This window comes from Zootoca vivipara, chromosome 16 (genome assembly GCF_963506605.1).
Source record: "Zootoca vivipara chromosome 16, rZooViv1.1, whole genome shotgun sequence".
In the NCBI taxonomy this organism is placed as follows: domain Eukaryota; kingdom Metazoa; phylum Chordata; class Lepidosauria; order Squamata; family Lacertidae; genus Zootoca; species Zootoca vivipara.
Window position 1 is genome coordinate 20795274 of NC_083291.1, and position 6000 is coordinate 20801273.

General features: G+C 43.9%; 1 protein-coding gene across 1 annotated transcript in view; it reads right to left on the minus strand.

Annotated features, from left to right (window-relative positions):
* Positions 1-600, minus strand: part of LOC118075359 (ephrin type-B receptor 5) — a 155198-nt gene extending 154598 nt beyond the window's left edge. Inside the window, exon 1 of the mRNA XM_060268951.1 lies at positions 500-600. The gene's annotated coding sequence lies outside the window, so the exon portion shown is untranslated. The remainder of the gene's footprint in view (positions 1-499) is intronic.
* Positions 601-6000: the final 5400 nt, after the last annotated feature.

A 6000-nucleotide genomic window follows, 5' to 3' on the forward strand; every position in this document is an offset into this window, starting at 1 on the left:
CAAAGCGGCAGCTCCCAAAACACTGCCAGCCCCACCACATGCACAATAGGCTCATATAATCGCAATTTTCCAGTTGCGCCCCCCCCCCTTTCAGACAGAGAAAGTCCTGCTTTTCAGGTTCCTGCCCCTCACGGAATCTCCATTCCTGTTTTGCCATTTGGGTGAAGCATCATCAGCCTGCTTTTGAAATTTCTTCTTTTCGTGCGCTCTAAAATCCTCCCCCTGCCCAGGTTTCAGCTTCTTCCCCTTCCGTCTCTATAATTTAGTTGGGGCAGGGTGGGGTTCCTGCGCGTATATGTAAACACATCACAGGAGAACAAAATGCACTGTTCCCCTTGCAGGCGGTAGCTGTTGCTGAATGTATTCGAAGTTACAAGAGGCTTTTTTCTTTCTTTAATATGCCAGATTCACTGAAGGATTTAAGATTCTATTAAGCGCAACATGTTTGTGTGTTGTGGCCTGGAGGAGCGGGATAGAAAAATAGTTATTGTCAGCTTACCAACACGCCCTGCTTCAGAAGCCAGCAACAGACAGACTTTTGCGGAGCAAAGAAACGCAAACAAGAGCTGATGCAGGAGGACGTTCAACAACATGTGCCTGTGATGGTTTGAGAAAGTACAAAAAAACGCCTCTCTTTCTCTCTCTTTGTCGTCTGGAGCATGCACAGGCCTATTTTTGCTTCGGTGTGGAGCAATGGGGGGGGGGTAGGGAACGCACCTCTGAGAGCTGGCCAAGTCAGGCCTGTGGTGTTGAGATACATAAAGAAACGAAAGACGGAGAATTCAAACTAAAAGGCACAGAGAATCATATGCATCAGGCGCTCTAGAAAAGCCCTCAGATATGTGCATTGTCAAGTCTGTGTATACAAAGTACAAGGGGGGGGGGAGAGAGAGAGAGAGAGAGAGAGAGAGAGAGAGAGAGAGAGAGAGAGAGAGAGAGAGAAGGGTGAATTTTTTTGAGAACAAAAGGCAGAATGAAAAGCATAATCCATGTGATAAATCCCCTTTTCTGTGGGGAACATGTCAGGTCCTGAGGAGAGAAAGGCCTGGAATGTGCAGGGCAGACCACACAAACCAAGGAGACAAAACCACCCGTGAGGCCGAAGGGAAGGAGGGGCGAGCCAGACAAGAGGAATGGCGCTGAAAGGGAAAGAATGAACAAGATAGGCACAAAAGAGGCTGAACGGCACAAAGGTGCAGCGAGCAGCATGCAGAGAGGGGAACAAGGCTGGGAGGAGATGGGTGGCTCTGCAGAAGAGGTGGGAATGGAAACAGGTAGCAAAGCGGCGAACAGTGGCAGGGGATGAGGAGAAGAATGGGAACCAAGCATAAGACGCTCCAGACAGTCCCCAAAACATAACAGCCAAGCCTTTCCAGCAAGTCTGACTTGACACTGGGAGTTCTGCAGCACTAGGCGCAATTTCTACCAAATGTCTGTGGCTCCCAAAGTTTGAATGTCCTCGTTGTGCTGCTTCACTTTGCTATTCAGAGCTGCCCGCCTCTATTCCACAATTCCATGACAGGGCAGAAAATGCGTGGAAATACTTGGGAGAGTATTTAAGGAGATATGGTATTTAAATTAACTTACAAGTAGGAACAACAGTGTGAGCAGCAGTTACTAACAATAAGGGATATATATGAAGGACGAAGTAGGATGGAAGAAAAGGATATGCAGCAAAATAAGGTTTGGTTAGGATGCCATGGACTGGGAAGTTCTGAGGGAAGTGATTTATTACGGGAAATGTATGATGTACATTCAAAATCTGAAAAATGTATTTAAAAAACTTTTTAAAAGAAAATGTGGTGTGTTTGGTAATTGGCACATAATCTGGTAGCGAAAAAATCCAAAACCACTTTTTATTTTTTAAGGTAGGCGTTGGGGGGTTCTAGCTCTTATAGCAAATGCTGACCTGAAAGTTGTGATGGGAAAACTCTTTTGGTGATTCAGTAGCACGCTTTACAAAGCTATTTCCCATGGGAAAATAGCTACCTCCCCCCCCCCAAGTCTGAATATATAACCTGCATATTAATTGAATTGGGATTGTTACAGGATCCAGACACCTGCCTTTCCCTTCTTCCAGATTTGCCTGGTGATTGTAGCAGTGGCATCCCAGCAGAGGCGGGTTTAGGGGGGCACGGCCAGTTCGCCCGCAGTGGGTGCTGAGCCTAGACATCAAATGGAAGGCAAGAGGTGGGAAGCACCAAATTTTGGTGTCGCAGAGGGCACCACTGAAATTTGAAAGCCCAAAGGCCGCCGCTGATCCCAGACACAAGGACCTCTGGGAAAAGTAGTTTCCACGCCACCTGTTCATAGGCATCCTGTAGAACTATGTTTCCCAGCATCTTCAGTACGAGAACACTGTAATGGCAACATTCTAGGCACTGAGGAGGAGACTTCACGCATAGGCTGCATACACATTAGCATTTACTCAGATTCCAACACACTCCCATCCCTGATGTTTGAAGCAGTGTACACACAAAGTTAGCCACAATCCATCTTTATCCTGTAGTTTCTTTAAAAATACTGCTCTTTGATGCGTTTCTCTTCAAACCAGCTTCCACCCGATTTGAAAGCGTAAGCCACATTCACTTTGTGGTTATGCTGAGGTGTGTCCATTTGAGAACAGCTGTTGTACACGTGCAATGACAGGTTCCCAAACAGGAGGTTGCAGGCATGGGTGTGCATTCATGTTCAGGAACATGGCACTCGTATAATGTGCATTGTGGCAATGTGTATAAACTGCAGCAGGAGAAGTGTGTTTATTAATGCTCTTGAAATTGCACAACTGATTTCATTATTTTAGGGCACCTTCACAAGTAACACTGAACACTTTCTATAGAGGAATGTGCCATGTGGAGTTGCCAGCAACGAATCTCTGCAGCTGAGCACTTAACAGTAGCTTGGCATACAGACATTTGCTAGATAATGTGTTTATCACCTTGCAGTGAAAAGGTTCACCTGCTGAATTTTATACATCAGATGCTAAAAGGGTTAAGGCCAGAAGAAGCTGTGCTTTCTCTGGTTTGTTTCGTACCGTAATTCTAGCCACTTGTGAACAGTGTTAGAATGGGACAAAATGTGTTGAGAAATACAGTGGTACCTCTACTTACGAATTTTATGTGTTCCAAACGCACATTCGTAAGTCGAAAAAAATTGCAAGTCGAATCCCATAGGAATGCATTGGGAGAAAAAATTCGTAAGTAGAAGCAACCCTATCTAAAAATTCGTAAGTAGAAAAAATCCTATCTAAACCGCATCCAAGATGGCGGACGGAGCTCCATTCGTAAGTAGAAACATTCGTAAGTAGAGTTATTCTTAAGTAGAGGTACCACTGTAGTTTCTATTTGCTCTCTGGCTAACTTAAGTTTTATGTATGGTCTCACAGACGAGAGAGTTGTAAAAACTGGTTCAAAAACAACGCACTTAAATAAGAAAAATAATTCAGCAGAACATTCTTCCCTTTGCACTAATTTAGGATCATTTTCATAAGGAAAGCAATGAGCATCTTTGTGCTGTGTATGAACAGGCAAGTTTAGAGGCTTTGAAATCCTTAGAGGAAAGCAGCCCCTCAAACACAGGAGGAAATTAACACCTAGAACCTTCACGGTTAACGACTCCACTTCCAGTGGTTTCTGTGAGCGCCATGTGGCAAGGTGAAGATAGCTGCTTAAGTAGTAGAATTTAGGGCAGAGGCACGGGACCTGTAGCCTCTAGATCAGTGGTTCCCAACAGGTGGTCCAGGGACCCCCAGGGGTCCGTGAGCTATGCCAGAGGGGTCCGCAAGATGCTATTAGAATAAAAAATATATTAAATATATTTCGTATAACAGATTTTTTGTTTTGGCCGCTTCCTGCATGAGCAGAGTCTAGCGCAAAACTAGAATTAGATAGAGGCAGTAGTTCTGCTGTATGCTGTTAGGTGGCGCTTTACAAACACTACTGTTTTGCAAAGAGGCAGCACGCGCATTCTACTAACGCTCACCTCCCCAAGATGCTTTGTGCGCGTCGGCTTCATTTGTGCGCTAATGTGCAGGTACCCTGTCTTCTCCATTCCCCTCCCTCCTCCCTGGCGCACGCTGCCTCTTTGCAAAACAGTAGTGTTTGTAAACAAGAAACTTGGAGATAAGGCAATGAAAAAGATCCTTCCATTTGCAACCACATATCGGTGTGAGCAAGCATTTTCTTCCATGTGTTTCATGAAAAACAAATATAGGAATCAGCTCGACATGCGGTCGGATGTCAGAGTGAAAGTTTCAAGTTTGGAACCTAATATTTCAGAAATAATGGACTCAAAGGACAGATTTAACTCATCTCATTAAGAACTGAAAATTAAAACTAACTGTATACTGATGGAGTACTCTGTTGTAACTGTAAAAAATGTATAAATATAAAATATAAAAAGACTCTTAATTTGGCTCTCACTTTTTAATTTTAGGATTAGGAATTAATGGGGGTCCTTGTCACAATAGCGGCTTGATGAGGGGTCCTCGAGAAAATTTTGTTGGGAACCCCTGCTGTAGATGATGTTGGACTTCAACTCGCATCAGCCGCAGCCAACATGACCAATGGTCATACATTCCCTATCCTTGATTTAGATCAGTGTTTCCCAAACTTGGGCCTCCAGCTCTTTTTGAACTACAATTCCCATCATCCCTGGCCACCGGTCCTGCTAGCTAGGGATGATGGGAGTTGTAGTCCAAAAACGGCTGGAAACCCAAGTTTGGGAAACACTGATTTAGGCAAAAGACAAAGGCAGGAATTGATGCCTGAATAGTAGGGTGAGACTTTCCAAAATGTTGGCTAGGAGTGGGACATCATTGGTGGGTTTTGCTTCAGTTGGCAAAATGTTTTGGACCAGCAGTAGTGCAATAGTGGACCACCCCCTCCCCAGTAAAGGAGGGCAGCCAGTTATGAATTGCCAAAAAATGAGGACAAAAAGACGACACCAATTTGAATAAAATTTGCTTGTTACTTTTCATATGCAGAGGTGCAAACTTAGAAATAATGGCATGCAATCTAAATGGAAATAAAACACACCTCACCATGGTGGCCTTACTGCTGATGGTCAACCTCAGATCTCCTGCTCTCTGTTTTTATGGTTTTTTGTTGTTTTAACCAAACTTGGACTGAACAGCCTTCAGATAGCGTGTTGTCTTCACATAGAGGGCCCTCTTCTCTGACAGTCCTTTGGATTAGAGGTCTGTAGAGTAAGACATAAGGCCACTCAGTAGTGTAGAATCACATAATCATAGAATTGTAGAGTTAGACGTGTTCCTTGAGGGTCATCTACGGTAGTCCAATTCCCTGCAATGTATGCATCTTTTAAGGCTCAGGGCACAGAGTCCTAGAGACCTCTAGTCTTCAAGAAGCAGTGTTGGCTCAGGAAAAAGGATCCAGTTCAGCTCCCAGAAAGTCTCTGGTTTGAGACCTACCACAGCTGCCAGATGTAAGTTACTGTATATGTCTCTTTAAGGAATGTCAGTTCTGCAAACCATACTAATTTGACTTAACATTAAACTCAGACAAGTTGTCAAAGTTACCTTTTGTAGAAAGCCTTTAATAAGGCTAATCTGAACATTCAGATCTTGGCCAGATTTCAGTTTGAACTTGAGGGTTTTTGGAAGAAACAGAACCACTTGCCAAATCCTTCTGACACTTCCTGGAATTTGAACAGTGTCCTGACATGGGCTTTTAAAAGCCTATATTCCAATCCCTTCAAAGCTTTCCACACATGCACAGAAAGAGCTGGTTTAACAAGTGAGGATTAAAAAAAACCCAAGTGTGTGTGTGTGTTTTGTTTTATCTCTAACCCACCTTTTGTCCTAAGCAATGTCCTCAGGGCAGCTTACAACAATAATATCAAGTCACAGAGTTTAAATTAAAACACATGGGTTCTGTCATTTGGCTGGCAGTGGCGGGGCAACAGAAAAACCTTGCTCACCTTGTCATTTTAAGAAGAAAGCACCTTGCCAGGTTTCTGTTACTGGGAGCTTATGAAAGG